The sequence below is a fragment of the Mus pahari genome, chromosome 15, assembly GCF_900095145.1.
Source record: "Mus pahari chromosome 15, PAHARI_EIJ_v1.1, whole genome shotgun sequence".
Taxonomy (NCBI): domain Eukaryota; kingdom Metazoa; phylum Chordata; class Mammalia; order Rodentia; family Muridae; genus Mus; species Mus pahari.
This window is the reverse complement of record NC_034604.1, coordinates 4,327,355-4,339,008: the sequence shown is the minus strand read 5'-3', so window position 1 is coordinate 4,339,008 and position 11,654 is coordinate 4,327,355.

The window sequence follows — 11,654 nt, the reverse complement described above, 5'->3', positions numbered from 1 at the left end:
TCATGGAATACTTTGGTTTCTCCATCTATGGTGATTGAGAATTTTGCTGGGCATAGTAGCCTGGGCTGGCATTTGTGTTCTCTTAGGGTCTGCATAACATCTGTCTCGGATCTTCTGGCTTCTGGCTTTCATAATCTCTGGTGAGAAGTCTGGTGTAATTCTAATAAGCCTGCCTTTATATGTTACTTGACCCTTTTCCCTTGCTGCTTTTAATATTCTATCTTTATTTAGTGCAGTTGTTTTTCTGATTATTATGTGTCTTGAGGAATTTCTTTTCTGGTCCAGTCTATTTGGACTTCTGTAGGCTTCTTGTATGTTTATGGGCATCTCTTTCTTTAGGTTCGGGAAGTTTTCTTCTATAATTTTGTTGAAGATATTTGCTGGTCCTTTAAGTTGAAAATCTTTATTCTCATCTACTTCTATTATCTGTAGGTTTGGTCATCTCATTGTGTCCTGGATTTCCTGGATGTTTTGAGTTAGGATCTTTTTGTATTTTGCATTCTCTCTGATTGTTGTGTCCATGTTCTCTATGGCATCTTCTGCACCTGAGATTCTTTCTTCCATCCCTTGTATTCTGTTGCTGATACTGGCATCTATTGTTCCTGATTTCTTTCCTAGAATTTCTATCTCCAAAGTTGTTTCACTTTGGGTTTTTTTTTTTTTTTATTGTTTCCATATCCCTTTTTAGGTCTTGGATGGTTTTGTTCAATTCCATCACCTGTTTAGTTGTGTTTTCTTGTAATTCTTTAAGGGATTTTTGTGTTTCCTCTTTAAGGACTTCTACTTGTTTAGCAGTGTTTTCCTGTTGTTCTTTAAGACTTTCTACCTGTTTAGCAGTGTTCTCCTGTGTTTCTTTAAGTGAGTTATTAATGCCCTTCTTAAAATCTTCTACTACCATCATGAGATATGTCTTTAAATCCGAGTCTTGTTCTTTGGGTATGTTGGGGTATGCAGGACTGACTGAATTTGGAGTGCTGGATTCTGATGATAGTGAGTGGTCAAGATTCTTTAGCAAGATTTTTATGTCTGCCTTTCGCCATTTGGTAATCTCTGGAGTTAGTTGTTATAGCTGTCTCTGGTTAGTGCTTGTTCCTCCTGTGATTCAGTTATCCTCTGTCAGCAGTCCTGGGAGTCCAGCTCTCTCCTGAGTGTCCTTGGTCAGAGTACTCTCTGCAGGCCTGCTCTCCTCTTGCAGGGAAGGTTCACAGAGTTCTGGCATTTGGACCTGCCTCCTGGCTGAATATGTAGTCCTGAAATGGAGCCTGTCCCTGAAGATGGGTCACCTCTGCAGTTTGCACACTCACCTGCAAAGACTAGTCTCCGAGGGACCCTGGACACAATATGGCTCTCTCACCTGCTCTGGCAGACAGAGCCCTTCCCGGTGGCCACCTCTCCTCTGGCAGGGAAGGTGCCCGGGTGTCTGGAGCCCAAAACGGGGTCTGTCCCAGAAGCTGTGTCACTTCTGCAGTCTGCACTCTCAACTGTGCAGACAGGAGCCTGGGCAACCGGGAGCTAAGATGTCTCCCTCACCAGCTCAGGCAGTGAGAGCCCTCCCAGGTGGCCACTTCTCCTCTGGTGGGGGAAGGTGCCCAGAAAATGGGGTCTGTCCCAGAAGCTGTGTCACTTCTGTAGTCCACACTCTCACCAGTGCGGACTGGAGCCTGTGCAACCAGGAGCAAAGATGGCTCCCTCACCAGCTCAGGCAGTGAGAGCCCTCCCTGGCAGATGCCTTTCCTCTGGCAGGGTAAAATATAATTTTAACACTTCCTTTTATCTTCCTTCCTCCATTTCCACATTTCTATTCATATATATATATATATATATATATATATATATATATATATGCACACACACACAAAATGCGGAGTCAGTTTTGTTGTTTGTGTATATGTTTTCAGGGCAACCAGTTAGGGAGATCTTCCCTGGAAGAAGCTAGTTCTCCAAACTGCAATATCAATGTTCGTGTTTATAATCATACACAAATACTATAGTCATCTTTATTCAATTAATTTTTTTCTTTACAACAGATGGTAGGGTATATAAACTCTAATAGTTGCTCAAGGTATTTAGAAAAATTACAGTTGAGTGCTCATCCCTAAACATTTACACCACCTCTTGGGCTCAGAAACACTGCAAGGGGAAAATATTCCAAGACTGGAAAAATGGGAATATAGAAAGATGGGATGTAAAATGCTATGAGTAACCAAGATTTACCTGACATAGACATTGCATACATGATCTTAAAATGGGTGTGATTGTTTATAAATCTTGAACACTATGAGAGAATTGCTAGGATGTTTTGGTAACTCTAGATGATTCCATGAAAGATCAGAAACATATGACCTATGACATTACCCACTTGCACATCTCCAGGCTCATGTTGATAACCACACAAACTCTGATCCCATTCTATATCACAGTCCCACAACATACATCCCCAGGACCAATGCTAAGTATACACACACACACACACACACACACACACACACATACACACACACTGTTCTGATAAAAGGTAAAGGCTATTCAGATCAGGGGCAACACAAAACTGTGCTTCTAGTACCTAAATACTCCACAGACCCATTTCCAGAGGTAAGAGTCTGTATTCCATTTGGAAAGTGAGCTAGTCAAAGGGGATATTTTTCTTGCCCTCATGAGTTAGCACTGAGTAGCCTCATGACCAAACTCTAAACATGTGGCCAGGCCAAGTACAGCTACACTGAGAAAACATCAATTATTGATCCTGTCATTCAAGTGTACCAGAAGGACACAACCTCAAAATAACTCTAGTGTGCAAGACCCAGTGCAGACCACAAGGAATAAAGAGACACAAGCCAGTTTGTCTTCTCCAAATTTACCGATCTCTAGTAATGGCCACCTATAGGATAAATTTAGATAATAATCCAAAAGAGCATTTATGAATACACTCAAAGCCTTCAAAGAAGAATCAGTGAAATGGCTTAGGGGATAAAACCGTTTGCCATTCTCCAATGGAAGGATGGGGATACTGATCCAGTCACAAAACCTTCTACCTATAATTTTTCTGCCCATAAGAGGTGCAGGGAGAAAGAGGGAGAAAAAAGTTAGGGACCCCACAGAGTCCAGCAAATGTGGGTTCTGCCAGGAGAGAGCTGGTCACCAAGGAGTGCTCTCACTCCTAAGCTCAAAGATGAGATTACCACTTTTGTTCCAATAACTCTCCAAACCAGGACCCATCATGAGCACACCGGGCATAGGAACAGTGGAGCAGCTGGTGACAGTATCCTTCTGGTCTCCATTCATGCCACAGAGCTAAGGCTGTCCCGTAGCCCTCTGCACCCAAACCCCTTCAAGGAGAGAAGTGGTCTTCCCAGGAGTGCTGGAATACCTAAAATCACAGGCTCACAGGCAAACAGGAGGGTTGAACAAGAACATCTAACACCAGAGATAACCAGATGGGAAGAAGCAAACACAAGAACATAAACAACAGAAGCCAAAGCTACTTGGCATAATCAGAGTGCAGTTCTCAAACCACAGCAAGTCCTGGATACCCCCAACACACCAGAAAAGCATGATTATGACTTAAAATCACACTTCATGATATTGATAGAGGGCTTTAAGAAGGACATAAATAACTCCCTTAAAGAAATACAGGAGAACACAGGTAAACAGGTAGAAGCTCTTAAAGAGAAAACACAAACATCCCTTAAAGAATTACAGAAAAGCATAACCAAAGAGGTGAAGAAATTGATCGCTTCAGATCACCATGGACTAAGGACTAAGGCTGGTCTTCAATAACAATAAAAACAATGGAAAGCCCACTTATACATAGAACCTGAACAATGCTCTACTCAATGATAACTTGATCAAGGAAGAAATTAAGAAAGAAATTAAGATGTTTTAGAACAACCCAGATGTCCCTCAACAGAGAAATAAATACAGAAAATGTGGTACATTGAAAACAATGACTTCATGAAATTTGCAGGCAAATGGATGAATCTAGAAAATATAATCCTGAGTAAGGTTACTCAGTCACAAAAGAAAACACAAAATATAATCCTGAGTAAGGTTACTCAGTCACAAAAGAAAAGTATGTACCTACTGATAAGTGGATATTAGGCAAAGAGTGTGAAATACCCATGATACAACTCACAGACTACATGAAGCTAAAAAGGAATGAAGACCAAAGAGTGGGTGCTTCAGTCCTACTTAGAAGGGGGAACAATATAATCAAGGGAAGTAGAGGGTAGGCGGGAACTTGGGAGGAAGAAAAAAGGGGGAGGGGGAAAAGAGGGTTAGAATCGGGTATAGGAGGAGATGGAGGAGATGTACAGAGGGTTAGGAAATTGAACAGAGGTGTGTAGCAATGGGGGATGGTGAACTTGGGTATACCAGCTAGTTTTGTGTCAACTTGACACAGGCTGGAGTTATCACAGAGAAAGGGCCTTCAGTTGGGGAAATGCCTCCACGAGATACAGCTGTAAGGCATTTTCTCAATTAGTGATCAAGGGGGAGGCCCCCTTGTGGGTGGTGCCACCTCTGGGCTGGTAGTCTTGGTTCTATAAGAGAGCAGGCTGAGCAAGCCAGGGGAAGCAATCCAGTAAGTAACATCCCTCCATGGCCTCTGCATAAGCTCCTGTTTCCTTACCTGCTTGAATTCCAGACCTGACTTCCTTTGGTGATGAACAGCAGTGTGGAAGTATAAGATGAATAAACCCTTTCCTTCCCAACTTGCTTCTTGGTCATGATGTTTGTGCAGGAACAGAAACCCTGACCAAGACACTGGGGTAGCAACCTAAAAGTCCCAAATACCAGAAAAGCAAGAGCCTCCTAGGACCCCACAGGGATGACTTTAGCTGAAATACACCACAAAGGGGAGGGAGAACCTGTAGAGACCATATTCAGAGGTGAGGCATGGCCTCCCAGTGGAGGGATACAGCCACTCAACCATCTCTAAAATCTTAACCCAAAATTGCTCCTGTCTAAAGGAAATATAGGGACAAAGAGTGGAACAGAGACTAAAGGAAAGGCCATCCAGAGACCATGCCACCTGGGGAGCCATCCTACAAACAGACACCAAACCCAGACACTACTGTTCATGTCAAGAAGATTCTTCAGGATTGTTGCTCTTGAGCATGCACACAGCAGATATGAATGTGCTTTTCAGGAGACGAAACTCTGAAACCATAAAAACTTGAGATAAATATTTTTAATAGAAAATTTGATATGATATTCATTTGAGGAATTGCCTTAGTTACAATCATTGTGCAACAAAGCACTTGGCAAACAATACAAAGAAGGGTTTATTCTGAAGGAATATAGTGCATTGTGGTGGGAAGGATTGGTTGTGAAGTGTTATGCAACTGGTTACATTGCATCTGTAGTGAGGAAGCACACACATTGAATGGTGGTGGTTAACTGGCTTTCCATTTTACTGTTTATATTCAATCTAGGGTCTTGACCATGGACAGAATGGGCCTTTCATTCCTAAACTTCTTAGGAAATATCACATTGGGATTTCAGATAGGTCTCCTAGATGAATCCAAATCCAGTCAAACTGACAGTTCATTTAGGACATTTGAAAACTAATTCTTGTTAGCTATCTGGACAAAGGAGTCACGTTTAACCAGGGCACTCTGTTCTTGTTCCTCAAAGGCTCATCCCCATTTTACATTACAAAATGCATTTAGTTCATCTATAGAGTTCTGAAAATCTTGACAGTTCAAAATGGTCCAAAAACCCAAATGTATTTTCCTTTTTAGATTTATGCAATCACTTGATAGTGAGCACCTGTAAAATAAAAAAGAACTCTAACTACTCTATTATACAGTGACACAGTAAACATTTTCAGGCCAACAGAATTCATCAAAGCAGCTCTGGAGACTGTAGAAACAATACTTAAGAGTGAAGCAAGATATATCTCAGAAAGAAGCATAGGAAAGAAGCATAGCAAATAAATGAAAATGAATCGACAATTCCTGAATCATAAGATAGAACTGAGGACACAAATGGAAAACAAATGAAACAAAACATCACAAACCACCACCACCACCACCACCAACAACAACAACAACAACAACAACACTATAAACTACAACACTACCAACAACAAACACCACCACCACAAACGAGCAAAAACAGCACTCTGCCAAACTAACAGCAACCAACACATAGCTTTCAAAATACTTTTAAATAATAATGGCTTCCACTGCCCAATCAAAGAAACAGGTTAATTGAATGGACTAAGAAACAAAATCCACCTTTTGTTTTTTACAAGAAACTCATCATCAAGGATAGGCACCACTTAGCATGGAAAGGTCAAAAGTGGGAGAAAGGGGGAGGTCCTCCAAGCAAATAGGACCAGGAAACAAACAGGGGTTACTAACCTTTTATATGACAAGGTACTTCAAGCTAGAATTAATCATTAGAGATAAATAAAGATACTTCATATGTGCAACTGCCTGGTTGTGCCTGGAAAACACTCTCCTTATACATGTCTATTGCTGCTGATCTCACATTATTTCTGTCCCCTCTTTTGTAATGATTCATGCGTCTTAAGGGGAAGAGGTGTGATATAAATATCTTGCATAGGATTGAACATCCTCAGTCTTTCATTGATACCTTGACCAGTTGTGCATCTCTGTGTTAATCACCAACCCCTGCAAATAGAACCTTCCCTAATAAGAGGTGAAAGGTACATTTATGTTTGTATAACAAGTGTTTCAGAATCAGTATACTATGATGCCCATTTAGCACAATAATGGTAGTAGGTTCTCCTCTAGGACCTATGACTTAGTTATCCATCAGTTCTTGGTCTGATAACAGTACCAGGTATAGGTTGTAGAGATTTAATATCCAAACATAGAGTAGTAATTTACTCCCCAGATGTCCATGCCACTATAACATCTGTGGGCACATCTTGCAGGATGGTAATTACTGCATCTTTGCAGATTCACAGATGGGTAAGAACAATGATTACTTTTCTCCTCAAGTAGTCAACAGAGCACAATCTAGCACTGTGAAGGGGACTGATGAAGAACCATTAGCATGTGATAGCTGCTGGGAGAGAAAGAGGTAGTTAGCTTTAAGAATGAAGTTTGGTAGGTTGACCATACTGCAGTGGAAGGCCATGTATCCAAGAATCTCTAAGCAGAGCAAACTGGACTTTTTTAAAAGTAGTTTATGTTGGGTATGTAAAGGAGGCAGGTAATCTAGGAGTAGTTTTGGGAAGGCATTGTCTGAAGTTCTCAAAGAACTAATAAAAATGTGGGAAAAGGAAAACTTTATCTGATCAGTGAAACAATGAACCAAGCAGGCATTACAATCTTAAAATATATGCAGCAAACTCTGATACACCAAATTTTATACAAAGCATGCTATGGAACCTTAGACACAGAGGAAACACAGATCAACAGTTGTCTATTTCAGTATCTCACTTCCTCCACCAAGAAACAGATCATCTGCACAAAAAATAACCAAAGAATCATCAAACATAAATTATATCATATATTAAACAAACTTAACAGATTTCTAGACAATATTCTACCCAAGAACCAAGGAAAAACATTCTACTCAGCAGCCTATAGCACTGTCTCTACAATAAACAACATAGTAGAACACAGAAAAATTGGAATGACTCTGTGTATTCTATATGACCACAATAGAAGAAAGTTTAAAATCAACAGCAAAGGAATGTCTAGTAATTAAATGAACTCATACAAATTAAGCACACATTATTAAATAATCAATAGTTTAAATAAAAAATTAAGAAAAACAATTAAAATTCCTGAAATTAAATGAAAAAGGAAACACACCACAGAAAAACCTCTAGAACACATAAAAGGGGAAAATGTATAGCTCTAAATTTAAAAATCAGAAAGACTTCAATAATAAATAACTTGACAATGAAACTCAGGAATTTGGAAAAACAAGAACAAAGCAAACCCAAATCCAGTAAATAGAAAAATAATAAAATAAATAATAAAAACATTAGTAATATAAAAACAAACCAATAAACCTAAGAAGTCATTCTTTGAAAAGAAAATATTGACAGCCCAATTTTCCAAAAGAAAGAATCCAAAGCTGACAACAGAAAAAGATTATAAGAGACACTGAAGAAATTCAGAGAATATATTTAGAAACTTATATTCCATAAAGTTAAAACAATCTAAAATGATTAATAATTCATCCAAACTATGAATGCTAAACTGAAAAGAGAGGAACAATTTAACAAGACCAAATAAGAGTGAAATAATAATAAAAGGTTTTGGAGGAGGAGGAGAAGTAGGAGGGGGAGGAGGAGGAGGAAGGAAAAGAAGAGGAGAAGGAGGACGAGAAGAGGAGAATGGTGGAGGAAAGGGGGAGAAGGAAGAGGAGGAGAAGGAGACCAGGAGGGAGTGAGAAGGAGAAAGAGGGAGAAGTATGAAGAGTAGATAAAGGCGAAAGAGAAGAAGGAACAGGGGAAGAAGGAGGGGGACAAGGAGAAAGAGAAGCAGGAGGAAGAGAAAGAGAAGGACAAGAAGTGAGGTGGCAAAGGAGAAAGGAGGAGAAGAAGGAGAGAAGAGGAGGGGAAGGAAAAGGAGAAGAAAGAAAAAGAGAAAGGAGAAGGAGGGAAGAGTAAAAAGAGCAAGAAAAGGAGGAGGAGGAGAAAGAGGAGGAGGAGGGAGGAAGAGGAGGAGGAGGCAGAGGAAAAGCAGCAGCAGCAGCAGCCTCCTATTTCCAAATGGATTAAGTGCAGTATTCTACTTGACATTCAAAGAAAAACTACAAATATATCATCAATTATTTTCTTTGGCTCATGGTTTCGGGGGTTAGAGTCCATGACAATAGAGTGAAGGCATGGAAGCCACTGGCTGTATCCATCACAGTGAAAATTGGGTGAGGTTTTTCACAAACCTCCTCCAACAAATATCATAGTTATTCTTCACTACAGTTGTGTGAGTCAAGAGTCAAAGTGGGTCAGAAAGACTTGAAAAATGTCTACTTTGGTGGGAAATGATTTACAATTAAGTTTAAGTGTGCAGACAGAGCAGGTGTTGAAAAAGTACTTGGTTCTCAGCTTATAGCTATTTTGAAACTCTGGAAGCTTTAGGAGATAGAGCATCACTTCAGGGAATGTGTCTGGAGTAGGGACTCAAATAAGCCTAACTCAACACCCTCTCTAGTCTCTGCTTCATAAATATGCATGCAATTTCTCATCTTATTGAGAACACTCTTCACCATAACAACTGTACTATCAAGACCAAGAGTTGAAATATAGGAGCCATGAAAGGCAACTCATATTCAATCCATCTGGTTCTTCCCGGCCCCTACAAATCCATGACAATCTCATAACAAAAACTTTATCCTGACATCAAAAGTCCTCAAGAGACCTCTGTGCTCCTTCCCTGCCAGAGGAGAGGTGGCCACCAGGGAGGGCTCTAACTGCTGGAGTAGGTTAGAGAACCATCTTGTATCCCGGGTCCCTCAGAGACCAGTCTGCACTGGAGAGCATGTCGACTGCAGAAGCAACAGAGCTTCTGGGACAGGCCCTGTTTCCGGCCATCACCTTCAGCCAGGAAGCAGATCTGAGCTCCAGACACCTGATAAGAGGTGGCCTGCAGAGACTACTCTGACCACTGAGACTTGGGAGAGAGTTAGAATCCCAGGAGTGCTGACCAAGGCTAAAGAATCGCAGGAGGAACAAGCTCCAACCAGAGACAGCTATAACAAATAAAGCCAGCGATTACCAGATGGCAAAAAGCAAATGTAAGAGTTTTACTAACAGAAACCAAGACCACGTATAATCATCAGAACCCAGCACTCCCACCTCAGCAACTCCTGGATACCCCAACACACCTGAAAAGCAAGATTTGGATCTAAAATCATATCTCATGATGTTGGTATAGGATTTTAAGAATGAAATTAATAACTCAATCAAAGAAATACAGGAGAACATGGCTAAACAGGTAGAGGGCCTTAAAGAGGAAGCACAAAAATCCCTTAAAGAATTACATGAAACACAACTAAACAGGTGATGGAATTGAACAAAACCATCCAAGATCTAAAAAGGGAAGTAGAAACAAAAAAGAAAACCCAAAGGGAGACAGCTCTGGAGATAGAAACCCTAGAAAAGACATTAGGAACCATATATGCAAGCATCAGCAATAGAATACAAGAGATGGAAGAGAGAATCTCCTGTGCAGAAGATTCCATAGAGAACATGGACACAACAATCAAAGAAAATGCAAAATGCAAAAAGATCCTAACTCAAAACATCCAGGAAATTCAGAACACATTGAAAAGACCATATCTACAGATAATAGAAGTAGATGAGAATGAAGATTTTCAACTTAAAGGACCAGCAAATATCTTCAACAAAAGTATAGAAGAAAACTTCCCAAACCTAAAGAAAGAGATGCCCATGAACATACGAGAAGCCTACAGAACTCCAAATAGACTGGACCAGAAAAGAAATTCCTTAAGACACATAATAATCAGAAAATACACCAAATAAAGATAGAATATTAAAAGCAGTAAGGGAAAAGGGACAAGTAACATATAAAGGCAGGCCTATTAGAATTACACCAGACTTCTCACCAGAGAGAATGAAAGTCAGAAGATTCTGGACAGATGTTATACAGACCCTAAGAGAACACAAATGCCAGCCCAGGCTACTATACCCAGCAAAACTCTCAATTACCATAGATGGCAAAACCAAAGTATTCCATGATAAAACCAAATTCACACAATATCTATCCATGAATCAAGCCCTTCAAAGGATAATAAAGGGAAAACACCACACAAGGATGGAAACTACACCCTAGAAAGAGCAAGAAAGTAATCCTTCAAAAAAACCGAAAAGAGGAACAGAATTCCAACTTTAACAACAAAAATAAGAGGAAGCAACAATTACTTTTCTTTAATATCTCCTAATATCAATGGACTCAATTCCCCAAATAAAAAGACATAGATTAACAGACTGGCTACACAAACAGGACCCAACATTTTGCTGCATACAGGAAACCTACTTCAGGGAAAAAGACAGACACCACCTCAGAGAGAAAGGCTGGAAAACAATTTTCCAAGCAAATGGTCTGAAGAAACAAGCTGGAGTAGCCATTCTAATATCGAATAACCCAAAGTTATCAAATAAAGACAAGGAGGGGCACTTCATACTCATCAAACATAAAGTCTACCACGATGAATGCTCAATCCTGAATATCTAGGCTCTAAATACAAGGGTAGCCACATTCATTAAAGAAACTTTACTAAAGCTCAAAGCACACATTGCACCTCACACAATAATAGTGGGAGAAATCAACACCCCACTCTCATCAATAGATAGATCCTGGAAAAGAAACTAAACAGAGACACAGTGAAACTAAGAGAAATTATGAAACAAATGGATTTAACAGATATCTACAGAACATTTTATCCTAAAACAAAAGGATATACCTTCTTCTCAGGACCTCATGATACCTCCTCCAAAACTGACCATATAATCACTCAAAAACCAGGCCTCAATAGATACAAAAATATTGAAGTTATCCCATACATTCTATCAGATCACCATTTAATAAGGCTGATTTTCAATAACAGCATAAATAATAGAAAGCCAGCATTCACATGGAAACTGAACAACACTCTATTCAATGATCCATTGGTCAAGGAAGAAAGAAAGAAAGAAAGAAAGA